Source organism: Brienomyrus brachyistius, unplaced genomic scaffold (genome assembly GCF_023856365.1).
Source record: "Brienomyrus brachyistius isolate T26 unplaced genomic scaffold, BBRACH_0.4 scaffold45, whole genome shotgun sequence".
NCBI lineage: Eukaryota > Metazoa > Chordata > Actinopteri > Osteoglossiformes > Mormyridae > Brienomyrus > Brienomyrus brachyistius.
Window position 1 is genome coordinate 1,885,725 of NW_026042320.1, and position 24,276 is coordinate 1,910,000.

A 24,276-nucleotide genomic window follows, 5' to 3' on the forward strand; every position below is an offset into this window, starting at 1 on the left:
TCTGACACAGCAACAAGAGCAGATTAATTTGCTCACTCGGTCTGTATCACTTTTGCAGGCCTCTAAGCAAGTTCGCCACCCTCCTCACGGCCCTGTCATTTGTCGCCGGTGTCAGCAACCTGGTCACTTTGCACGGAATTGTGAGGGATCAAGGGTTTCTGGTCCTAGGGACCCACCCTCTTCCGGCTCAGTGTCAAGCCTTGCCCAGTCTGGTCAGCAGCCGGGAAACGAGTACCCGCCGCGTTGTTGAGCCACAGCGCGGAGGGGGTTTCTACTGGCTCTATAGTGGAGAATGTGGGGATGGTGTCTCAGTTAATGTCATCTTGTCCGCACATTAGCGTTAATATGGGTGGGGTGGAGGTATCCTGCTTGGTGGATACTGGATCGATGGTGTCCACGATTACGGAAAGCTGTTTTAGGAGCCATTTTGAACCATGGGGGCCTGATCGATTGAAGCTGTGTCAGTGGCTGCAGCTTCGTGCTGCCAATGGCCTGGCCATTCCATATGTTGGGTATCTGGAAATGGATGTGACCCTTTGTGGTAGGGAGATACCAGGTTGTGGTGTATTAGTGGTCAAGGACCCACCAGGGGGTGTAGTTCCCCAAGCACCTGGTGTTTTAGGGATGAACATCATTAGTAAGTGTTATCGCGACCTGTTTGGTCAGCATGGGCCACTTTGGGTTGAACATCCGCCTGTGGTGCAGGCCCCGAGGTCAGTCCGGCAGGCTTTGCAGCAGTGTCATCAGGTTGATGCGATCCCTACTGAGTCCTGTAGGACTGTGCGTGTAAGGGGAGGCAGGGCGTCTCGTGTCCCTGGGGGTGTCCTTGCATTTGTTCCGACTACCTGTTCTGGTCACATTGCGCACGGCTCTGTCTTGTTTGAGCCGCATGCGGCTGGGTTGCCCGGAGGGCTTTTGGCCCCTTCAGCTTTGGTTCAAGTGGATCGGGGAACTGCTTATATTCCAGTGGTTAACGTGGGTACGGAGGCAGTGGTGTTGTATCCCCGTACCATTCTGGGGAGGCTGAGTGATGTTCTTATAACCAGTTTACCTACTGGAGTTGCTGAAGTGAGGGCGGTGGCTGGTTCAGTTACCGATCAAGTGGCCCATGCTTCCATTGAAACCCGGATCCAGGAACTTGATTTGTCAGCATTGCCTAGTTCAGAGCAGGATCAGGTAAGGGCCGTCTTGCTGAAGTTTAGCTCGGTGTTTGCTGCACATGATGGAGACTTGGGTTGCAGTAACCTCATCTCACACGAGATTCCATTATTGGATGACATTCCGGTTCGTCAGCGTTATCGGCGATAACCTCCCTCCGAGTATGAGGTAGTGAAGGCCCATATCCAACAGCTGCTTGAGGCACAGGTCATTCGGGAGAGTTGCAGTCCCTATGCATCCCCCATCGTTCTGGTTAGGAAAAAGGATGGTAGCCCTCGGTTGTGTGTGGATTATCGGCAGCTAAATAGTAAGACCCGTAAGGATGCTTTTCCATTGCCTCGCATCGAGGAATCTTTGGATGCCCTTTCAGGTGCATGCTGGTTTTCTACCCTCGATCTAGCCAGTGGTTATAATCAAGTGCCCGTTGCGGAATCGGATAGGACCAAGACTGCCTTTTGCACGCCTTTTGGGCTTTGAGTGGAACCGAATGCCATTTGGGCTTTGTAACGCGCCTAGTACCTTTCAACGGTTGATGCAGCGAATCTTTGGGGATCAGCATTGTCAGGCATTGTTGCTCTACTTGGATGATGTGGTGGTCTTTTCCTCCTCTGTTTTACAGCATCTGGAACGATTGGAGTTGGTACTTGGACGGCTACAGCGGGAGGGCCTTAAAGCTAAGTTGGAGAAATGTGCTTTCTTTCAGAAGGAAGTTGGTTACTTGGGTCATGTGATTTCAAGCCAGGGTGTCTCGACAGACCCTAAAAAGGTTGAGGCTGTGGCTACGTGGAAGAGGCCTTCTAATGTTTCTGAGCTCCGCTCCTTTTTGGGGTTCACTAGCTACTATCGCCGTTTTGTGGAGGGATTTGCACAGCTGGCAGCCCCTTTGCATAAGTTAGTGGCAGAGCTAGTTGGGACAAAGTCGCGAGGCGCTTCAGGTCGTTCTCTGGCTTCTGCATGGACTGCACAGTGTGAGCTTAGCTTTGAGGGCTTAAAGAGTAGATTGGTGGGGTCACCAGTGTTGGCCTATGCCGATTTTTCTTTGCCTTTTCGATTGGAAATAGATGCAAGCCATGGGGGCCTGGGTGCTGTCCTTTCTCAAGAACAGGGTGGCCTTATTCGGCCTATTGCATATGCTAGTCGGGGCTTGAGGCCCGCGGAGCGGAACATGTCGAACTACAGCTCCATGAAACTCGAGTTTCTTGCGCTGAAGTGGGCCATGACGGAGAAATTTCGTGAGTACCTGTTGGGCGCTAAGTGCGTTGTGTTTACTGATAATAACCCCCTCGCCCATCTTTCTACCGCCAAGCTGGGTGCTACCGAACAGCGGTGGGCGGCTCAACTTGCGGTGTTTGATTATGAACTGAAGTATCGGTCGGGTACTAGTAATAGAAATGCCGACGCTTTGTCTCGGCAACATCTACCGTCTAGTTCTGCCTCAGATCGTCCTGGGACGGCTGTCCCAGTTGTCGTGCAGCAGACCCCGGTACCCAGTAATTGCGTCTTTGCGTCACAGGCGGTTGTTTCGGTCTTTCCGCAGTGTTCTTCGGTCGACTTGCGAGTTCAGCAAGAAGCTGACCCTGATATTTGTAGCATCCTGACCTTTTGGAATAGGAGGGAGCGTCCTACTGCTGTGGAACGGGGTCAGCTATCATCTTCAGCCTTGTTACGTCAGTGGGACCGTCTGGTGGAAAAGGATGGGGTGCTGTATCGGAGGATTCTCCGTCCTGATGGGGGTGAAGAGGTGTTCCAGCTGGTCTTGCCCAGGTCCTTGCGGGTGGTGGTGCTGAAACGGCTTCATCAAGATCATGGTCATCAAGGTATCGAGAGAACGAGTCAGCTAGTGCGGCAGCGGTGTTATTGGCCAGGAATGGCATCTGATATTACACACTGGTGCCAGGAGTGTGAACGCTGCCAGGTCAGTAAAGACTCTCAGCCTGTTCCCCACAGCTACATGGGACACTTATTGGCCTCACGACCCAATGAAATCGTAGCCTTGGACTTCACCATTTTGGAGCCAGCACGTAATGGGGTGGAGAATGTGTTGGTGATGACTGATGTCTTCAGTAAGTATACTTTGGCTATACCAACACGGGACCAACGCGCCTCAACAGTGGCGCATGTTTTGGTGACCGAGTGGTTTTACAAATTGGGAGTTCCGGGTCGTATTCATTCCGACCAGGGCCGTAATTTTGAGAGTGCGTTGATGCATCAACTCTGCATTTTGTATGGTGTTAGTAAGTCACGTACTACCCCTTATCATCCAGCGGGTAACGGTCAGTGTGAGCGTTTCAATCGTACTTTGCACAATCTTTTGCGGACACTCCCTGCGTCCCAGAAGAGGGATTGGTCAGCATGTTTACCCCAGGTGACATTTGGTTACAATACTACACCGCATCAATCTACTGGTGAGACACCATACTTTCTTATGTTTGGACAAGATCCCAAACTGCCTGTGGATTTTTTGTTGGGCAGGGTTCAAGAACCAGTGCCTGGTACAGTGAATGACGGGATAGTGGAGCATCAAACCCGACTTCAGTTAGCGTTTGAGGGTGCCAGGGAGCGTCTTGCTATGGCCGCAGGGCGGCGTAAGGAGCGCCATGATTACCGGGTGAAGGCTGCACCGTTACAGGAGAACCAGTTAGTGTATGTACGTGATCTTGGAGTCCGGGGCCGACATAAAATCCAAGACCTCTGGAGTTCAGTGGTGCATAAGGTATTGAAAACCCCTAGGTTGGGGGGTGTGGTTTATACTGTCGCACCAGTTGATGCTCTAGAGAAGGTCAAGCATGTTCATCGGACCATGCTTAAGCCCTGTGTTGGTTGTGAAGTCGAAGGTGATCCTCAGCCTTTTCCAGCTGAAGAGGTGGCTACCTCCGAGGACTCGTTTGAGCAGGAGCTCTGGGTTCGGATCCCTGCAGTGGAGGGGAATACAGCGTCATCTGCCCCTGGGGCTGCCTGTACAGGTCTTTCCCAGTGCCCCCAGTCGTTGGTTGCAGCGTTGTCTCCAGCCATGCCAATTCACTCTGGGGTAGGCGGGGAGGAATGTGCCTCTTGGCATACGGGTACCCCTTCAAGACCCTCTGTAGTCACCACTCAAGTGATGGAACAGCCAAGTACCAGTGGGGTAGGGATACGAAGAACCGGCAGGACCACTGCAGGCCGACATACTAATCTTTATCATCTTCCTAGGTCGGTAGGGGGCGGGGCCTTAGGGGCTGTGAGTTCTTCTGGACCTGTGTCTCATGCGGTAGGGGCTATGTTTAGACCTTGGCAGTAACTCTGGGTTTGGTTGTAGCTGTCCATCGTCGGGACGACGATGCAAAATCCTGGTGTAGATTATAATGAGGTGGAGCTGGAGGGTGCGATCTGGTTGGGGCATGGTAATTTCATTAACCTGATTGCTTAATTGTTGCAGCCAGCACGCGTATATAGGACCCGGTTGTGGTTGCGTGTGTGTGACTGATTTGTAAGCGTGACGTGACTCTCCGTGCGCCAGTATCTCCTTTTCCGGAAGTTGTGGCTATATCCAACGCTGCAGGTAGGGCATCAGTGGACGGGGTCGTTTGCTTGCTGTTTGGGTGGTTGTAATGTGCTTTGGTATCTTTCTTACAGTTGCAAGGGCTTGGTAAATCTAGCAGCTTGCGGTTGCTTCCGCTTTTAAGGTTTTCCAACTTTTACCGCGTGTAATCTGCCAGGTATGTCTCGTCTCCTTTTACCAACGTTTGGGTAGTAGGGGCATACCTAATACTGTGTTTGTATTTGTAGTGGATCGCGACTTGGAGTGTCCCGGACCGATGTGAGCCAGACCATCAACGGGATACTAAGTCACTACAATTGCTGCTGTTTTGCCCGGATGTTTTATGTTTTGTTTCATGTTTTAATTGGTTTTAAGTATTAATGTGTTTTATTGATTGAATGTAAATTGGGGGGGTGTCGTTGGGAAGGCTTGGTGCTGGGCGGTGAGGATCCGTGTCGGGCGATACCGCGCTGCGTGGTCGCGTTGCTTTCTTTTAGCCCACCCCTTGGGTGGATGTACGTGCGTCATGTACTGCGGGACCCCTCAGAGTGTTTGACTGTACGCCTCCCATTCCCCTCCCGATAACAGCTCCCTGGTTTGGGTTTTCTCTTTTGTCGTGTGATTGGAGTGTTTTAAACATGATTTGATTCGTATTTGTGCTGTGATTTTGGTTTTTTTGTGTTTTTATTTAGAGTGTGAATAGCCAACAGCCTAATAAAGGGAGTGTTTATGGTCTTCGCGTCTCCCCTATGGTGATCACGAATCTGTGTCCTTTTATATTGGAGTGGGTTTTGAACTCCGGTATTCTAATTCTCTGGGTGAAATTCCCAGAGTGGCGTAGTCGGGTTGTCCATTTCCGTATTCCCTCGCTACTTCCTCCCTCAGTAACGCCACACATACACATATACAATTCGAGCACACGCAGTACAACTCAACACCCCCTACCGTACAATCAAATTATGACAGACTGTGCACATATAACTGAGAGCATACATTTACATTTACATGCTAACAAATGCTAAATTAAATAAAACATTAAAACTGAGCATACGCTGGTCGCTCGAAAGACGCCAAAACACGGAAAAGAACCACAAAACATCCCCCCAAAAAACTAAACAATCAACATTAAAAGACTGAGTAACAGTCAAATGCAGTAATTTCGAAAATATGATTTTTTTTTAATTATTATTATACTGGACATTTCTTCGCGTTTCAGGTGGTTCTTTGGGGAGCTTTCATTGGACCCTTTTCGGGACGTTTATGGGTTCGCGGCCCGAAACACGGTTCGACAACCGGTACAAAACATTTTGGAACATCTGGTTCGTAACCCGATTTATTCGTGATCAGGACTGTTCGTGGGTCGAGGCACCACTGTACATACAAAGACAGATACTAAATAATAAGTTATACGATAAAATGGGAGCAGTTCTGCCCCCCTGTTGCACTTACTGGTCCGGACGCGAGCACGTTTTGTCATCAACCTGCAACTTTTTGTGAGAAAGAAACATAAGAAGCAAAGCTGTGTACCACAGTAGGGTAGAATTCATGGTTAATTTCGTGGCTTATTTGGGGCGGTTTTGAGTATGATGACACACACAGATTTGTCAAGTATACAAAGCAGAGGTTTTTATTTATTCGTGCTGCACGTATAGGAAGATCCACACTTTATCAAATATCTCAGGCAGACTGATGCTGCGCGGGATACCGGTGCCAAAAAGGTATTGCGGTACCGCATTTTTGAAAGCTGTTCGGTATTACATTACATTTCTTTAGTACTTGTACTAATTACACTATTTTCGCTTCCGCTAACTATGGGATCATGACGATAGATAGATAGATAGATAGATAGAAACTTTATTAATCCCTCGGGTAGATTCCTCTGGGAAATTCGGATTCCAAGAGCACAGCACCAACAGAAGTTACAAAAAAAAAAAATTACGTGAGCAAATGTTATATATATATACATATATAGATGCAAAGAAAAATAAAATACAAAAGGGATAAATAGAATAAATAGGAATAAGAGAATACAATGGAATTGCACATTCCCAGTATTGAACCAAAAAACCAAAAGTATTGCACATTTCCAGTATTGAACCAAAAACCAAGAGTATTGCACAAGAGTATTGCACAGTGAAGTGAAGAGGCACTACAGCTTAGTTGTCCCCCCCTCCTTTGTCCACCTGTTTCCCCTCCCTCTCCCCTCCAGAGAGGAGTTAAACAGCTTGATGGCGTATGGGACAAAGGAGTTTTTAAGACTGTTGGTCCTTGTCTTTGGGAGAAACAACCTGTCACTGAACAGACTCCTCTGGTTGTTTATGGCCGTGTGCCATAAACAATGGACTCTATATAGCAAAACCACTGCCGAAACTAAGTTATACACTAAGTTAGATCTGCACCCATCATGCTATATAAAATACTAAAACGTCAGCTAGTTAAGTATGATGTCCATAGCTTCACGTCAGTGATTTATGTCAGGGATATACATTGACGTCATCAAAGTTTGATGTTTGAATAATAAATAGATAGTAAAGCATAATGTGCTGCGTGGGAAGTGTTTTATATGTGATCAGGTCATCAGAGCTGTATTATGGGATGTCACCAAGACAGGTAATGCTAATACTTAAAAGTAAATAGCATAATCATACAATGATAAGAAACAGAATAAGACAAAAACATTTCTTGAAATTTGGCCTGTGGGTGGCGCTAGAGTGATGGATGGATTGAACCCAAATTTGGTATGAATAGTTGGAACTGACCTCTATCGATGTGCCAAATTTAAAAAAAGTTGCCAATCAGCTCTATGGGCTGCCATAGACTCCCATGGCAAAAAGCATAATAATAGTGAAAACTACTAAAAACTATAGGTATCCTAATAATAATAGACTGTCATCTCTAAATTGCCCACAGTGTGTGAGTGAGTGCATTCCCTGCAATGGACTGACATCCCATCCAAAAGTATACCATTGTGTCCTATGCTACCTGGGATAAGCTCCAGGCCCTCGTCTCCAGGATATGCGGTACGAGGATGGATGAATAATAATCATGTTTATTTCAATTTCAATTATTGGCAAATATAAACATGTACCAAGGATAATAGCAATAAATACAGTATGCCAAAATAAATGCTAGAGGAGAATCCTGCAATTCCTGCCCCAGTCCTGGGTCTGGGGAGTTTATTCTCACTGAGATTGCATAGGATTCCTCTGGCTGCTGTTTTTCTCCCGTACACATGAAGTGCTACTTCTTCATTGCCCACATGTGAGCCAGTATGTGAGCCCTGATCCGGGCTACCATCCCGCCCAAGGCATTTCCTCTGTATGCTGCTTCCTGCAGCCCTGCAGTGGATAAAAGGAAAGGACAATGGTTTGTTGATTTATAGCACATATATTATTATATTTTATATTGTTCAAATGCACATTACTCAGTAATAACTCAGTAACTACTCAAGTACAAATGATGAACAAATAAAGTAACTGTTATGATTAAGAATGAACGAACGTGGGATCAGTATATAACTAATACTTTCTGGTTAATTAATAAATTAAGTAAGAGTGTACTACTTCAGGGGCGGCATGGTGGTGCTGTCATGCATGGCTCGTACGATCCTTGTGTGTGCCACGCCCCCTGATTACCCACGTGTGCTTCCCTGATCTTGCCCAGCTGTGTCCACTTATTTTCGCCAGTCTCGTCTATTTCAGTCCATGACTTGCCTTAGTTTCTGGTCCGTCATTGATGTTAGTTAGTCTTAGTGCTGTCTGCTCCGTCCCCTCAGAGAGCATATCATGACCGTGCTTTTTTTTTTTTTATGATTTAAAAAAAAAAAAAAAAAAAAAGAAGAAAAACGGAGGGAAGCGGGACCGGCGCACGGACAGAGTCGGTCCCTCACGACACCGGCTGATCGCCTGACAAGCGGCGCAGGCTCTCGGTCTGATAAGCGGAACACCGATCAGCTCTGTCTTTCAACAGCAGGGGGCAGTAGAGGTGCACCGTTCCCAGAAACACTGCAATACCGGGTCGATGCGTGGAGCGGACGGGGCAAGCCCCACTTCCGGCTCCCTGTTCCAAAAATCCGTTTAATATGTGGTCCCCTCCATGGGGGACGTATCAGATATTAAACTGATAAGAACAGATTTTTTTTTTTTTTCCATGCTTTATTAAACAGTTCTGTACATTTTAAAGGCACACAATAAAACACCTTTAAAACAGTATTAAACAAATATATTACAGAACCATTCCCTATAGGATAAGCAAAACATAATAAAAACAAGCAATACATACACACACTTTAAAATCTAATTACAATCATATGGCCATTAACATAATTAAAATGTCACCTCAAATGCAAGCCATTAAAATATTAAAACCTTAAAAAAGGAACAGACCCGTAGACCTCAGGCCTCGGCACAAGGGTCGGGTTAAAACAGGGTTATGCATCATCCTAAAACACAAAAAAATCAATGGCCTCAGGCTAAAAAACTGGTTAGTCACAGACATGGCACAGCACATAGAATAAAATGTTAATAAATACAGTTAATGTTAATACATAAAGGTGCTAAAAGTGACCAACCACAGCCGTGCTCAATCTCAGTACATGCAGTTAATTAAAAGAATATTTGCAACACCATACACGCACAAAAAACAAAGCACACTTACCTAAAACCCAAAGTACCTCCTGTGTGCTTCAGGACAGTGCGTCATGTCGACCCTGTAGGATGGAGCGTCACCACCTAAATGAAACGGGGCTAAAGCCAAAAGAGGCCCTTCCACCTCTCCTTGGCCTCGTGGTAGCCCCGTTGGATGACGTCGGTCTCCATCCTGAAACCCAAATCGGCCCGGATTTTGCGGAATACCCCTTGTGCCTCCAGACGAACCCCTCTGCGGATGAGCGCGGTCCTGGCATTCCAAAGCTCTCGCTTGGTAATGCTGACCAGCAGCCACATCCAGGGGCCGAAGGGGTTATGGAGGTTGGGGTCCCACCCCTTCAACACCTTGTCGTAGGTCAGACCGGGCTGCGGGTCTACACGTCCACACAGGCCCGCTACCAACCCCCAGACTCTCTGTGCATGCCCGCAGTCCCAAAACACGTGCTTGATGGTCTCATCCTCGCTGCACTCGGGCCTGGGGCAGCGGGGGTGTCTGGTCAGCTTATGCCTGTGCAAGACGTCCCTGACTGGCAGCTTACCATGAAGGCACTGCCAGTTCAGGTCCTGCAGCCTGTGATCCAAACCCTTAGGCTGGATTCTCGCCCATGAGCCTTCCTCCAGGCCCAACATGGCCCGAGTCTCCCTATGACCAAGCAAAGCCTTGTAAAGGGCTCTGTGCTTCGTCAGGGCCTCTGTCTTGACACCTGCCGGAATAGACTTACTCCACTTGACAGCGTGGCTGTAGTGGACCGGCAGGGTCTCAGCCTTGGGGCCGAGGTTGGTCCACGACGTCACCAGACGTCTCATGGGGAGAGCCAGCCACAGACGCACAAAGTGCTGATGGGGGTGCTCGAGGGGAGCTGCCAGGCGCGTGCAGAGCTGCGAGAAGAACAGGCAGTCAAGCTTGAGAGGAAAGTCAATAACGTCCCTCCCCCCACTGTCCTTTCCGAGATACATCACTTCCCTACGCACGTACTCATACCTGCCCCCCCAGACGAGGTTAAAAACGTCCCTCGTCAGGCCCCTCCGCATGAAGCGGGGCAAAGGGTACACATGTGCAAGGTAGAGCAGGGTGGGAAGAATATCCACTTTTAAGGCTAAAACCTTACCTTGGAAGGACAGGGACCTGGACTTCCACAGTCCGATCTTCCGCCTGGCGATCGCCAACCGCTCCTCCCAGTTCAACCGGGCGGCACCATCCGAAAGGAAGTTGACCCCCAAAACTTTGAGAGGACCGTCACAGAGGGTGAGACCACCTGCGACGTCCTCCCTCGCCTTCCAGCTGCCGAAATACTTGGCCACCGACTTACTGAGGTTGAGCGTCGCGCCAGAGGCCCAACCGAACGCGTGAACGAGGCTCAAGGCATGACCGAGAGACTGATCCGAGCAGACGAAAAGCGTGGTGTCGTCTGCATACTGGGTCAGTTTAACAGTTGTCCCCCGACTTCCTGGGATAAGAAGGCCATCGACCCCGGGGTGGGTGCGAATGGCGCACGCCAGTGGCTCTATATAGAGCGCGTAGAGGAGGGGGGAGAGGGGACATCCCTGCCTCACTCCACTCCGCTGGGGCACCAAATCACTCAGGAAGCCATTGATAACAACATGGCTCCCAACTTCGTTATACAAAGTGTGTAACCACCCCAGATAATTGGGCCCGAAGCCAAACTTACCCAATACTTTGAACAGGAAGCGGTGATCTACCCGGTCGAAGGCTTTCTCCTGGTCCAAGCTGACCAGCAGGAGAGGGAGGTTCCTATCCTCCACCCAGGCGATGGCGTCGCGGATGAGGTGGAGATTCCACGTCGCCGATCGACCCGGTACTCCACACGTCTGGTCGCTGTGAACCAGATGAGCCATGGCCTTCTTCAGGCGTTCGGTAAGGGTCTTTGCGATGAGCTTTGTGTCTACACAAAGCATGGTCAGGGGCCTCCAGTTGCCAAGGTCGGCCCGATCGCCCTTCTTGTGCAACAAAGAGAGGACCCCCGACCTCATGCTCCTAGTGAGCAAACCCCGGCGCTGAACGTCCTCTACAACCTGCAGTAATTCCGGCCCGAGGACATCCCAAAGGGTGGAATAAAATTCCACCGGGAGCCCATCAAGGCCAGGTACCTTGCGGCGGTTCATCTTGCCAAGCACTGCGGTCAGCTCGGCCAAGGTGATGGGGGCTTCTAAGCCGTCCCGGATGTCACTGGGAAGACAAGGTGAGATGTTATCTAGGAAGCGCTCCCCAGCAACCGGGTCCGTGTCCCTAACATTAAAAAGGTTAAGATAAAACAATTTAGCAACCTCCAGCATGTCTGATGTATCCGTGACTGTGTTGCCATTTGAGGCACGGAGAGAGCTAAAGCTCTTCTCCTCCCGGGCTTCCCTGGCTCTGTGGAAAAAAAAAGAATTGCACTTTTCATTATTTTCCACCTCAAATATTTTGTCGCGGAGCATTTGGGCCGAGGCAGCCTGTTCATGCAGGCGCCTCAGCTCACCCTTTATGTCAAGCAGCCGCTCGTGGTTGATGGTGCCCCCGTTGTTGTGAGCGGCGTATTCATCCCGCAACCTTCTCTCCAGCCGCCGAATGGAGAACTTCTTCTCCATCCTGCGCTGCTTGCTGTACTGCATGGAGAAGGTTCGGATCCTGTCCTTCACACTCTCCCACCATTCGGCCACGGAGGGGAAGGTAGGCTTGTCCTTCTGCCACTCGGAGAAGTGATCTAAAAAAAGGTGTCTAAAATCTCTCTCCTCCAGGATCTGCAGGTTCATTTTCCAATAGCCGCCCCCATATACAGGGGCGTCTATGGAGACAGTGGCCTCCACTGCCAGATGGTCAGTGGGCCACTGTGGGGAGAGGGACACCTTTTTAAAAACAACGGGGGGTGAAGCTAAAATGTAGTCGATGCGGCTGCTGGCTCCGCGACTATTATGCCAGGTGAAGCCCGGCATGCTGGGGTTGCATGTTTTAAAACCGTCAACAAGTTTAAAGGAACGAATAAAATGGCGAAAATGCCCTGAGCTGACATCCTGTCTACCCTCCAACGAGATGTTAAAGTCCCCTCCTAAAATCAAGTGTCGATCTGTGACACAGAACGGGGACAACTCTTCAAAGAGAGTTATACGGGATGAGGCCTCCACCGGAGCGTAGACACATATGGCCCGGAGGCGCTGTCCCCTCCATGTGGCGTCCACTCCCAAAACCCTGCCCTGAAGGACGGTAAACGCACTTACTTCTTCAAAGGCGCGGTCGCCAAAAAGGATCCCGACGCCTGAGGAGTGGACGCCACCTACGCTCCAGTAGGATCTACCCCTCTTCCACTGTCGTGAAAAGAGAGCCTCGTCCCGCTGGTCCCGGAGGTGGACTTCCTGCAGAAAACAAATGCTGAAGGGAGAAGATGCCAGCTGGTTAAAAACAGATGTACGTTTTAAAATGTTCCTCAAACCCCTTACATTCAAGGTGACAATATTAAAATTGGCCATAGAATGTTAAAATAATAAAATACAATTAAAAACAACAAACTAAAATAATAAAAGCCAGCCATTAAAAACAATACTGTCCTACTGCCCCCCCTCCTCAGTCAACCTCAAAAGGTCCCCCAATTCCAGCCCCCCCAGGTACTCCTGTTCATTAGCAGTGTCCTGTTGACCGCTGTACTCCTGGGGGGGTGCAGGGGACTGTCCCAAGTCCCACACCAGACGGGGGGCCTCTAACATCGGGGAGGGGGGACACTGTCGGCCTTGGTCCCCGGCCGCCACTGCTGGCGAGGTGGCCGGCGGAGGGCTGGATGCGTCGGGTTGCGCCTCCCTTCTGCTCTTCTTCCTCCCCCGGGGGGATGCACCGCTCTTCTTCCTCCTGCTGCTGACGCCTGGAGCCAGGGCGAGCTGCTCCACCTTGTTCGGAGACCCCTCCTGCATTGGTGTCGCACTCGAAGGGGCCTCCTCCACCTCGACCAGGGCTTCTCCTCCTGCCCCCGTCGCCGGCTGTTCCTGCCCAGTCGTGGGGGCTAGAGCTCCCCCACCATTCTCCGTGCCGACTGCTCTGTTACCCGACAGAGCGTCGGCATATGTAGTCTTTTTCTGTGGGCAGGAACGAGCCAGATGGTCCTCGCCGTTACAGTGTTTGCAGCGACGGGGGCCCTTACAATCCCTGGCCATGTGCCCCGACTCCAGGCAGTTGCGGCAGCGCAGGTTGGCGCATCCCTCCAGGGTGTGTCCAAAACTGTGGCACTGCCGGCAGAAGGGAGGCTGTCCAGAATAAAAAAGGTATGCCTTATTGCCCTGTAAAGTAAAATAGGCTGGGGGGTGGCTAAAACCGCCTGCGCCATTAGCGTCCGGGCGCAGGCGGGCCTGGAACTGGCGTCGGCCAGTCCAGATCCCCAGCTCATCCCGGATGTCCCTGTGGCCAGGAAGAAGATCCACATACTTTGTCAGAAATTGGGAAACGGCCTCGGCGGTAACATGCGGGTTGAAACAATGGACTGTTATTACCCGCTTGTCGGGCCACCACAGCGGCTCGATGTTGTAACGTCCGAGGAGGGGGTGCTGGGCCCCCTCCTTGCTCCGCTCCAGGACCTTGGTGTAACTCTCGTCGGTGGACAAGGTGACCTCGAAGAAGCGGAAGGGCCCATTCCGCTGTACGCAGAGAATGTCCTGCATCTGAAGGCCCAACGCTCCAAAGGCCACCTCCCGGATGAAGGCCAGCCGGTCGGGGAAGGTGCCCACCTCCTCCTCAGCCCTCCAGCAGAACCGGGCGGTATTCCGCAGGCCACCGCCTGCTACCAGCCACGGCCCGCTGAAGGGCTTCCTCGATGGTCCGCCGGCCGTTGCCATCCGGGAAGGTCCACCGACGTCGCCGCTGGAGCAGAGTCCTTCCGCCGCCGTGGTCCCGACGTCCGCCGTCCGCCAATCCGGGATGAGCCGAGCAGAGCTAAACTATAAAAGCAGCTAAAAAATAAAAACACCAGTTCGCCCAGCAGGGCGGTGGGCAAGCCACCAGCCACTGCGGGATCCCCAGCCTAATAAAAACAGAAATAAAAGCAGGGATAAAAGGCTAAAAAGGAAGGCACGGGTCGCCCCGTGGCAGCGGCGGTCAAGCCACCTGCTGGTCACGCCTTAGGTTCACCGTGCCTTCCTCTAAAAGACCCAACGCAGTCCGTAAAAAGCGGTAAAAAGTCAATAAAATCCACTTGATCTTAGCCAAAAGGCCGAGAAGCGATGCCCGCAGACTGCGCCCCGCCGGGCTCCGGCATGCGGGACGCCGACGGAGCCGGCGCGGCTGGGTCCTCGCCAGCCTCTCTGGGAGGTGGCGCCCGGCGAGACCACGCACGATCCCAGAGGACCAGAAACACGCCACTGGGCAGATAGAGCCGGCCGCTAAGCCGGGCACAGTCTTACTTTGATACAGCGGCGGTGCAGCTCTGCTTGCGCAGAGCCTCCAAAAATACAGTGAACTCATCGCTATCCCTCTCCACGGAAATCTTTAGTAAAAGGCGAAAGATTTATACGGGATGAAGAGAGACCCGAGTCGATGCAGAGCCGTCACTCAGCAGGTGGCCGCTAGCCGGGCCTCCGTGACGCCCCCGCTCGGGGTTGAATTCTCGGGGGCGTCTCAGCCACCGGCCTCGGGGCCCCGACTCCTCCCTGTCCTCCTGGCATCTGAAAGATCAGCAATCATGTAAACAGACATGAGAGAAAATTCAAAAGGCAAAGACGACGGCCTGCCTTACCTCAGCACAGCTGCCCACCCCTCAGAGAGCGTACCATGACCGTGCTTTTTATAATTAAATTAAAAAAAAAAAAAAAAAAAAGAAAAACGGAGGGAAGCGGGACCGGCGCACGGACAGGGTCCGTCTCTCACGACACCGGCTAATCGCCTGGCAAGCGGCGCAGGCTCTCGGTCTGATAAGCGGAACACCGATCAGCTCTGTCTTTCAACAGCAGGGGGCAGTAGAGGTGCACCGTTCCCAGAAACACTGCAATACCGGGTCGATGCGTGGAGCGGACGGGGCAAGCCCCACTTCCGGCTCCCTGTTCCAAAAATCCGTTTAATATGTGGTCCCCTCCATGGGGGACGTATCAGATATTAAACTGATAAGAACAGATACTACACTTGATCTTAGCCAAAAGGCCGAGAAGCGATGCCCGCAGACTGCGCCCCGCCGGGCTCCGGCATGCGGGACGCCGACGGAGCCGGCGCGGCTGGGTCCTCGCCAGCCTCTCTGGGAGGTGGCGCCCGGCGAGACCACGCACGATCCCAGAGGACCAGAAACACGCCACTGGGCAGATAGAGCCGGCCGCTAAGCCGGGCACAGTCTTACTTTGATACAGCGGCGGTGCAGCTCTGCTTGCGCAGAGCCTCCAAAAATACAGTGAACTCATCGCTATCCCTCTCCACGGAAATCTTTAGTAAAAGGCGAAAGATTTATACGGGATGAAGAGAGACCCGAGTCGATGCAGAGCCGTCACTCAGCAGGTGGCCGCTAGCCGGGCCTCCGTGACGCCCCCGCTCGGGGTTGAATTCTCGGGGGCGTCTCAGCCACCGGCCTCGGGGCCCCGACTCCTCCCTGTCCTCCTGGCATCTGAAAGATCAGCAATCATGTAAACAGACATGAGAGAAAATTCAAAAGGCAAAGACGACGGCCTGCCTTACCTCAGCACAGCTGCCCACCCCTCAGAGAGCGTACCATGACCGTGCTTTTTATAATTAAATTAAAAAAAAAAAAAAAAAAAAGAAAAACGGAGGGAAGCGGGACCGGCGCACGGACAGGGTCCGTCTCTCACGACACCGGCTAATCGCCTGGCAAGCGGCGCAGGCTCTCGGTCTGATAAGCGGAACACCGATCAGCTCTGTCTTTCAACAGCAGGGGGCAGTAGAGGTGCACCGTTCCCAGAAACACTGCAATACCGGGTCGATGCGTGGAGCGGACGGGGCAAGCCCCACTTCCGGCTCCCTGTTCCAAAAATCCGTTTAATATGTGGTCCCCTCCATGGGGGACGTATCAGATATTAAACTGATAAGAACAGATACTACACTTGATCTTAGCCAAAAGGCCGAGAAGCGATGCCCGCAGACTGCGCCCCGCCGGGCTCCGGCATGTGGGACGCCGACGGAGCCGGCGCGGCTGGGTCCTCGCCAGCCTCTCTGGGAGGCGGCGCCCGGCGAGACCACGCACGATCCCAGAGGACCAGAAACGCGCCACTGGGCAGATAGAGCCGGCCGCTAAGCCGGGCACAGTCTTACTTTGATACAGCGGCGGTGCAGCTCTGCTTGCACAGAGCCTCCAAAAATACAGCGAACTCATCGCTATCCCTCTCCACGGAAATCTTTAGTAAAAGGCGAAAGATTTATACGGGATGAAGAGAGACCCGAGTCGATGCATAGCCGTCGCTCAGCAGGTGGCCGCTAGCCGGGCCTCCGTGACGCCCCCGCTCGGGGTTGAATTCTCGGGGGCGTCGCAGCCACCGGCCTCGGGGCCCCGACTCCTCCCTGTCCTCCTGGCATCTGAAAGATCAGCAATCATGTAAACAGACATGAGAGAAAATTCAAAAGGCAAAGACGACGGCCTGCCTTACCTCAGCACAGCTGCCCACCCCTCAGAGAGCGTACCATGACCGTGCTTTTTATAATTAAATTAAAAAAAAAAAAAAAAAAAAAAAAAGAAAAACGGAGGGAAGCGGGACCGGCGCACGGACAGGGTCCGTCCCTCACGACACCGGCTAATCGCCTGGCAAGCGGCGCAGGCTCTCGGTCTGATAAGCGGAACACCGATCAGCTCTGTCTTTCAACAGCAGGGGGCAGTAGAGGTGCACCGTTCCCAGAAACACTGCAATACCGGGTCGATGCGTGGAGCGGACGGGGCAAGCCCCACTTCCGGCTCCCTGTTCCAAAAATCCGTTTAATATGTGGTCCCCTCCATGGGGGACGTATCAGATATTAAACTGATAAGAACAGATACTACACTTGATCTTAGCCAAAAGGCCGAGAAGCGATGCCCGCAGACTGCGCCCCGCCGGGCTCCGGCATGTGGGACGCCGACGGAGCCGGCGCGGCTGGGTCCTCGCCAGCCTCTCTGGGAGGCGGCGCCCGGCGAGACCACGCACGATCCCAGAGGACCAGAAACGCGCCACTGGGCAGATAGAGCCGGCCGCTAAGCCGGGCACAGTCTTACTTTGATACAGCGGCGGTGCAGCTCTGCTTGCACAGAGCCTCCAAAAATACAGCGAACTCATCGCTATCCCTCTCCACGGAAATCTTTAGTAAAAGGCGAAAGATTTATACGGGATGAAGAGAGACCCGAGTCGATGCATAGCCGTCGCTCAGCAGGTGGCCGCTAGCCGGGCCTCCGTGACGCCCCCGCTCGGGGTTGAATTCTCGGGGGCGTCGCAGCCACCGGCCTCGGGGCCCCGACTCCTCCCTGTCCTCCTGGCATCTGAAAGATCAGCAATCATGTAAACAGACATGAGAGAAAATTCAAAAGGCAAAGACGACGGCCTGCCTTACCTCAGCACAGCTGCCCACCCCTCAGAGAGCGTACCATGACCGTGCTTTTTATAATTAAATTAAAAAAAAAAAAAAAAAAAAAAAAAAGAAAAACGGAGGGAAGCGGGACCGGCGCACGGACAGGGTCCGTCCCTCACGACACCGGCTAATCGCCTGGCAAGCGGCGCAGGCTCTCGGTCTGATAAGCGGAACACCGATCAGCTCTGTCTTTCAACAGCAGGGGGCAGTAGAGGTGCACCGTTCCCAGAAACACTGCAATACCGGGTCGATGCGTGGAGCGGACGGGGCAAGCCCCACTTCCGGCTCCCTGTTCCAAAAATCCGTTTAATATGTGGTCCCCTCCATGGGGGACGTATCAGATATTAAACTGATAAGAACAGATACTACACTTGATCTTAGCCAAAAGGCCGAGAAGCGATGCCCGCAGACTGCGCCCCGCCGGGCTCCGGCATGTGGGACGCCGACGGAGCCGGCGCGGCTGGGTCCTCGCCAGCCTCTCTGGGAGGCGGCGCCCGGCGAGACCACGCACGATCCCAGAGGACCAGAAACGCGCCACTGGGCAGATAGAGCCGGCCGCTAAGCCGGGCACAGTCTTACTTTGATACAGCGGCGGTGCAGCTCTGCTTGCACAGAGCCTCCAAAAATACAGCGAACTCATCGCTATCCCTCTCCACGGAAATCTTTAGTAAAAGGCGAAAGATTTATACGGGATGAAGAGAGACCCGAGTCGATGCATAGCCGTCGCTCAGCAGGTGGCCGCTAGCCGGGCCTCCGTGACGCCCCCGCTCGGGGTTGAATTCTCGGGGGCGTCGCAGCCACCGGCCTCGGGGCCCCGACTCCTCCCTGTCCTCCTGGCATCTGAAAGATCAGCAATCATGTAAACAGACATGAGAGAAAATTCAAAAGGCAAAGACGACGGCCTGCCTTACCTCAGCACAGCTGCCCACCCCTCAGAGAGCGTACCATGACCGTGCTTTTTATAATTAAATTAAAAAAAAAAAAAAAAAAAAAAAAAGAAAAACGGAGGGAAGCGGGACCGGCGCACGGACAGGGTCCGTCCCTCACGACACCGGCTAATCGCCTGGCAAGCGGCGCAGGCTCTCGGTCTGATAAGCGGAACACCGATCAGCTCTGTCTTTCAACAGCAGGGGGCAGTAGAGGTGCACCGTTCCCAGAAACACTGCAATACCGGGTCGATGCGTGGAGCGGACGGGGCAAGCCCCACTTCCGGCTCCCTGTTCCAAAAATCCGTTTAATATGTGGTCCCCTCCATGGGGGACGTATCAGATATTAAACTGATAAGAACAGATACTACACTTGATCTTAGCCAAAAGGCCGAGAAGCGATGCCCGCAGACTGCGCCCCGCCGGGCTCCGGCATGTGGGACGCCGACGGAGCCGGCGCGGCTGGGTCCTCGCCAGCCTCTCTGGGAGGCGGCGCCCGGCGAGACCACGCACGATCCCAGAGGACCAGAAACGCGCCACTGGGCAGATAGAGCCGGCCGCTAAGCCGGGCACAGTCTTACTTTGATACAGCGGCGGTGCAGCTCTGCTTGCACAGAGCCTCCAAAAATACAGCGAACTCATCGCTATCCCTCTCCACGGAAATCTTTAGTAAAAGGCGAAAGATTTATACGGGATGAAGAGAGACCCGAGTCGATGCATAGCCGTCGCTCAGCAGGTGGCCGCTAGCCGGGCCTCCGTGACGCCCCCGCTCGGGGTTGAATTCTCGGGGGCGTCGCAGCCACCGGCCTCGGGGCCCCGACTCCTCCCTGTCCTCCTGGCATCTGAAAGATCAGCAATCATGTAAACAGACATGAGAGAAAATTCAAAAGGCAAAGACGACGGCCTGCCTTACCTCAGCACAGCTGCCCACCCCTCAGAGAGCGTACCATGACCGTGCTTTTTATAATTAAATTAAAAAAAAAAAAAGAAAAACGGAGGGAAGCGGGACCGGCGCACGGACAGGGTCCGTCCCTCACGACACCGGCTAATCGCCTGGCAAGCGGCGCAGGCTCTCGGTCTGATAAGCGGAACACCGATCAGCTCTGTCTTTCAACAGCAGGGGGCAGTAGAGGTGCACCGTTCCCAGAAACACTGCAATACCGGGTCGATGCGTGGAGCGGACGGGGCAAGCCCCACTTCCGGCTCCCTGTTCCAAAAATCCGTTTAATATGTGGTCCCCTCCATGGGGGACGTATCAGATATTAAACTGATAAGAACAGATACTACACTTGATCTTAGCCAAAAGGCCGAGAAGCGATGCCCGCAGACTGCGCCCCGCCGGGCTCCGGCATGTGGGACGCCGACGGAGCCGGCGCGGCTGGGTCCTCGCCAGCCTCTCTGGGAGGCGGCGCCCGGCGAGACCACGCACGATCCCAGAGGACCAGAAACGCGCCACTGGGCAGATAGAGCCGGCCGCTAAGCCGGGCACAGTCTTACTTTGATACAGCGGCGGTGCAGCTCTGCTTGCACAGAGCCTCCAAAAATACAGCGAACTCATCGCTATCCCTCTCCACGGAAATCTTTAGTAAAAGGCGAAAGATTTATACGGGATGAAGAGAGACCCGAGTCGATGCATAGCCGTCGCTCAGCAGGTGGCCGCTAGCCGGGCCTCCGTGACGCCCCCGCTCGGGGTTGAATTCTCGGGGGCGTCGCAGCCACCGGCCTCGGGGCCCCGACTCCTCCCTGTCCTCCTGGCATCTGAAAGATCAGCAATCATGTAAACAGACATGAGAGAAAATTCAAAAGGCAAAGACGACGGCCTGCCTTACCTCAGCACAGCTGCCCACCCCTCAGAGAGCGTACCATGACCGTGCTTTTTATAATTAAATTAAAAAAAAAAAAAAAAAAAAAAAAAGAAAAACGGAGGGAAGCGGGACCGGCGCACGGACAGGGTCCGTCCCTCACGACACCGGCTAATCGCCTGGCAAGCGGCGCAGGCTCTCGGTCTGATAAGCGGAACACCGATCAGCTCTGTCTTTCAACAGCAGGGGGCAGTAGAGGTGCACCGTTCCCAGAAACACTGCAATACCGGGTCGATGCGTGGAGCGGACGGGGCAAGCCCCACTTCCGGCTCCCTGTTCCAAAAATCCGTTTAATATGTGGTCCCCTCCATGGGGGACGTATCAGATATTAAACTGATAAGAACAGATACTACACTTGATCTTAGCCAAAAGGCCGAGAAGCGATGCCCGCAGACTGCGCCCCGCCGGGCTCCGGCATGTGGGACGCCGACGGAGCCGGCGCGGCTGGGTCCTCGCCAGCCTCTCTGGGAGGCGGCGCCCGGCGAGACCACGCACGATCCCAGAGGACCAGAAACGCGCCACTGGGCAGATAGAGCCGGCCGCTAAGCCGGGCACAGTCTTACTTTGATACAGCGGCGGTGCAGCTCTGCTTGCACAGAGCCTCCAAAAATACAGCGAACTCATCGCTATCCCTCTCCACGGAAATCTTTAGTAAAAGGCGAAAGATTTATACGGGATGAAGAGAGACCCGAGTCGATGCATAGCCGTCGCTCAGCAGGTGGCCGCTAGCCGGGCCTCCGTGACGCCCCCGCTCGGGGTTGAATTCTCGGGGGCGTCGCAGCCACCGGCCTCGGGGCCCCGACTCCTCCCTGTCCTCCTGGCATCTGAAAGATCAGCAATCATGTAAACAGACATGAGAGAAAATTCAAAAGGCAAAGACGACGGCCTGCCTTACCTCAGCACAGCTGCCCACCCCTCAGAGAGCGTACCATGACCGTGCTTTTTATAATTAAATTAAAAAAAAAAAAAAAAAAGAAAAACGGAGGGAAGCGGGACCGGCGCACGGACAGGGTCCGTCCCTCACGACACCGGCTAATCGCCTGGCAAGCGGCGCAGGCTCTCGGTCTGATAAGCGGAACACCGATCAGCTCTGTCTTTCAACAGCAGGGGGCAGTAGAGGTGCACCGTTCCCAGAAACACTGCAATACCGGGTCGATGCGTGGAGCGGACGGGGCAAGCCCCACTTCCGGCTCCCTGTTCCAAAAATCCGTTTAATATGTGGTCCCCTCCATGGGGGACGTATCAGATATTAAACTGATAAGAACAGATACTACACTTGATCTTAGCCAAAAGGCCGAGAAGCGATGCCCGCAGACTGCGCCCCGCCGGGCTCCGGCATGTGGGACGCCGACGGAGCCGGCGCGGCTGGGTCCTCGCCAGCCTCTCTGGGAGGCGGCGCCCGGCGAGACCACGCACGATCCCAGAGGACCAGAAACGCGCCACTGGGCAGATAGAGCCGGCCGCTAAGCCGGGCACAGTCTTACTTTGATACAGCGGCGGTGCAGCTCTGCTTGCACAGAGCCTCCAAAAATACAGCGAACTCATCGCTATCCCTCTCCACGGAAATCTTTAGTAAAAGGCGAAAGATTTATACGGGATGAAGAGAGACCCGAGTCGATGCATAGCCGTCGCTCAGCAGGTGGCCGCTAGCCGGGCCTCCGTGACGCCCCCGCTCGGGGTTGAATTCTCGGGGGCGTCGCAGCCACCGGCCTCGGGGCCCCGACTCCTCCCTGTCCTCCTGGCATCTGAAAGATCAGCAATCATGTAAACAGACATGAGAGAAAATTCAAAAGGCAAAGACGACGGCCTGCCTTACCTCAGCACAGCTGCCCACCCCTCAGAGAGCGTACCATGACCGTGCTTTTTATAATTAAATTAAAAAAAAAAAAAAAAAAAAGAAAAACGGAGGGAAGCGGGACCGGCGCACGGACAGGGTCCGTCCCTCACGACACCGGCTAATCGCCTGGCAAGCGGCGCAGGCTCTCGGTCTGATAAGCGGAACACCGATCAGCTCTGTCTTTCAACAGCAGGGGGCAGTAGAGGTGCACCGTTCCCAGAAACACTGCAATACCGGGTCGATGCGTGGAGCGGACGGGGCAAGCCCCACTTCCGGCTCCCTGTTCCAAAAATCCGTTTAATATGTGGTCCCCTCCATGGGGGACGTATCAGATATTAAACTGATAAGAACAGATACTACACTTGATCTTAGCCAAAAGGCCGAGAAGCGATGCCCGCAGACTGCGCCCCGCCGGGCTCCGGCATGTGGGACGCCGACGGAGCCGGCGCGGCTGGGTCCTCGCCAGCCTCTCTGGGAGGCGGCGCCCGGCGAGACCACGCACGATCCCAGAGGACCAGAAACGCGCCACTGGGCAGATAGAGCCGGCCGCTAAGCCGGGCACAGTCTTACTTTGATACAGCGGCGGTGCAGCTCTGCTTGCACAGAGCCTCCAAAAATACAGCGAACTCATCGCTATCCCTCTCCACGGAAATCTTTAGTAAAAGGCGAAAGATTTATACGGGATGAAGAGAGACCCGAGTCGATGCATAGCCGTCGCTCAGCAGGTGGCCGCTAGCCGGGCCTCCGTGACGCCCCCGCTCGGGGTTGAATTCTCGGGGGCGTCGCAGCCACCGGCCTCGGGGCCCCGACTCCTCCCTGTCCTCCTGGCATCTGAAAGATCAGCAATCATGTAAACAGACATGAGAGAAAATTCAAAAGGCAAAGACGACGGCCTGCCTTACCTCAGCACAGCTGCCCACCCCTCAGAGAGCGTACCATGACCGTGCTTTTTATAATTAAATTAAAAAAAAAAAAAAAAAAGAAAAACGGAGGGAAGCGGGACCGGCGCACGGACAGGGTCCGTCCCTCACGACACCGGCTAATCGCCTGGCAAGCGGCGCAGGCTCTCGGTCTGATAAGCGGAACACCGATCAGCTCTGTCTTTCAACAGCAGGGGGCAGTAGAGGTGCACCGTTCCCAGAAACACTGCAATACCGGGTCGATGCGTGGAGCGGACGGGGCAAGCCCCACTTCCGGCTCCCTGTTCCAAAAATCCGTTTAATATGTGGTCCCCTCCATGGGGGACGTATCAGATATTAAACTGATAAGAACAGATACTACACTTGATCTTAGCCAAAAGGCCGAGAAGCGATGCCCGCAGACTGCGCCCCGCCGGGCTCCGGCATGTGGGACGCCGACGGAGCCGGCGCGGCTGGGTCCTCGCCAGCCTCTCTGGGAGGCGGCGCCCGGCGAGACCACGCACGATCCCAGAGGACCAGAAACGCGCCACTGGGCAGATAGAGCCGGCCGCTAAGCCGGGCACAGTCTTACTTTGATACAGCGGCGGTGCAGCTCTGCTTGCACAGAGCCTCCAAAAATACAGCGAACTCATCGCTATCCCTCTCCACGGAAATCTTTAGTAAAAGGCGAAAGATTTATACGGGATGAAGAGAGACCCGAGTCGATGCATAGCCGTCGCTCAGCAGGTGGCCGCTAGCCGGGCCTCCGTGACGCCCCCGCTCGGGGTTGAATTCTCGGGGGCGTCGCAGCCACCGGCCTCGGGGCCCCGACTCCTCCCTGTCCTCCTGGCATCTGAAAGATCAGCAATCATGTAAACAGACATGAGAGAAAATTCAAAAGGCAAAGACGACGGCCTGCCTTACCTCA

The 24,276-nt window shown here is 53.5% G+C and overlaps 2 protein-coding genes, 22 non-coding genes and 1 pseudogene across 24 annotated transcripts in view; all 25 read right to left on the reverse strand.

The window, feature by feature from the left end:
- The window catches only part of LOC125723043 (cytohesin-2-like), a 333,559-nt pseudogene that overhangs the window by 214,264 nt on the left and 95,019 nt on the right, over positions 1 to 24,276 (reverse strand).
- LOC125723074 (uncharacterized) overlaps positions 1 to 24,276 on the reverse strand; it is a 205,579-nt gene that overhangs the window by 95,901 nt on the left and 85,402 nt on the right. The window lies entirely within an intron of this gene.
- Positions 1 to 24,276, reverse strand: part of LOC125723083 (cytohesin-2-like) — a 341,447-nt gene that overhangs the window by 69,403 nt on the left and 247,768 nt on the right. The gene's annotated exons all lie outside the window — the stretch shown is intronic.
- On the reverse strand, positions 8,655 to 8,844 carry LOC125723134 (U2 spliceosomal RNA). Its single transcript, XR_007386770.1, has one exon. It is a non-coding gene; the product is annotated as a U2 spliceosomal RNA (small nuclear RNA).
- LOC125723139 (U5 spliceosomal RNA) lies at positions 14,720 to 14,833 on the reverse strand. The gene has a single exon (XR_007386773.1). It is a non-coding gene; the product is annotated as a U5 spliceosomal RNA (small nuclear RNA).
- Positions 15,254 to 15,445, reverse strand: LOC125723109 (U2 spliceosomal RNA). Its single transcript, XR_007386746.1, has one exon. It is a non-coding gene; the product is annotated as a U2 spliceosomal RNA (small nuclear RNA).
- Positions 15,643 to 15,756, reverse strand: LOC125723140 (U5 spliceosomal RNA). Its single transcript, XR_007386774.1, has one exon. It is a non-coding gene; the product is annotated as a U5 spliceosomal RNA (small nuclear RNA).
- LOC125723124 (U2 spliceosomal RNA) lies at positions 16,177 to 16,368 on the reverse strand. The gene has a single exon (XR_007386760.1). It is a non-coding gene; the product is annotated as a U2 spliceosomal RNA (small nuclear RNA).
- LOC125723141 (U5 spliceosomal RNA) lies at positions 16,566 to 16,679 on the reverse strand. The gene has a single exon (XR_007386775.1). It is a non-coding gene; the product is annotated as a U5 spliceosomal RNA (small nuclear RNA).
- Positions 17,105 to 17,296, reverse strand: LOC125723135 (U2 spliceosomal RNA). The gene has a single exon (XR_007386771.1). It is a non-coding gene; the product is annotated as a U2 spliceosomal RNA (small nuclear RNA).
- On the reverse strand, positions 17,494 to 17,607 carry LOC125723142 (U5 spliceosomal RNA). The gene has a single exon (XR_007386776.1). It is a non-coding gene; the product is annotated as a U5 spliceosomal RNA (small nuclear RNA).
- Positions 18,034 to 18,225, reverse strand: LOC125723146 (U2 spliceosomal RNA). The gene has a single exon (XR_007386781.1). It is a non-coding gene; the product is annotated as a U2 spliceosomal RNA (small nuclear RNA).
- Positions 18,423 to 18,536, reverse strand: LOC125723143 (U5 spliceosomal RNA). Its single transcript, XR_007386777.1, has one exon. It is a non-coding gene; the product is annotated as a U5 spliceosomal RNA (small nuclear RNA).
- LOC125723158 (U2 spliceosomal RNA) lies at positions 18,962 to 19,153 on the reverse strand. Its single transcript, XR_007386792.1, has one exon. It is a non-coding gene; the product is annotated as a U2 spliceosomal RNA (small nuclear RNA).
- On the reverse strand, positions 19,351 to 19,464 carry LOC125723144 (U5 spliceosomal RNA). Its single transcript, XR_007386779.1, has one exon. It is a non-coding gene; the product is annotated as a U5 spliceosomal RNA (small nuclear RNA).
- LOC125723113 (U2 spliceosomal RNA) lies at positions 19,878 to 20,069 on the reverse strand. The gene has a single exon (XR_007386750.1). It is a non-coding gene; the product is annotated as a U2 spliceosomal RNA (small nuclear RNA).
- Positions 20,267 to 20,380, reverse strand: LOC125723145 (U5 spliceosomal RNA). The gene has a single exon (XR_007386780.1). It is a non-coding gene; the product is annotated as a U5 spliceosomal RNA (small nuclear RNA).
- On the reverse strand, positions 20,806 to 20,997 carry LOC125723114 (U2 spliceosomal RNA). Its single transcript, XR_007386751.1, has one exon. It is a non-coding gene; the product is annotated as a U2 spliceosomal RNA (small nuclear RNA).
- On the reverse strand, positions 21,195 to 21,308 carry LOC125723147 (U5 spliceosomal RNA). Its single transcript, XR_007386782.1, has one exon. It is a non-coding gene; the product is annotated as a U5 spliceosomal RNA (small nuclear RNA).
- Positions 21,727 to 21,918, reverse strand: LOC125723115 (U2 spliceosomal RNA). The gene has a single exon (XR_007386752.1). It is a non-coding gene; the product is annotated as a U2 spliceosomal RNA (small nuclear RNA).
- LOC125723148 (U5 spliceosomal RNA) lies at positions 22,116 to 22,229 on the reverse strand. The gene has a single exon (XR_007386783.1). It is a non-coding gene; the product is annotated as a U5 spliceosomal RNA (small nuclear RNA).
- On the reverse strand, positions 22,650 to 22,841 carry LOC125723116 (U2 spliceosomal RNA). The gene has a single exon (XR_007386753.1). It is a non-coding gene; the product is annotated as a U2 spliceosomal RNA (small nuclear RNA).
- LOC125723149 (U5 spliceosomal RNA) lies at positions 23,039 to 23,152 on the reverse strand. The gene has a single exon (XR_007386784.1). It is a non-coding gene; the product is annotated as a U5 spliceosomal RNA (small nuclear RNA).
- Positions 23,571 to 23,762, reverse strand: LOC125723117 (U2 spliceosomal RNA). Its single transcript, XR_007386754.1, has one exon. It is a non-coding gene; the product is annotated as a U2 spliceosomal RNA (small nuclear RNA).
- On the reverse strand, positions 23,960 to 24,073 carry LOC125723150 (U5 spliceosomal RNA). Its single transcript, XR_007386785.1, has one exon. It is a non-coding gene; the product is annotated as a U5 spliceosomal RNA (small nuclear RNA).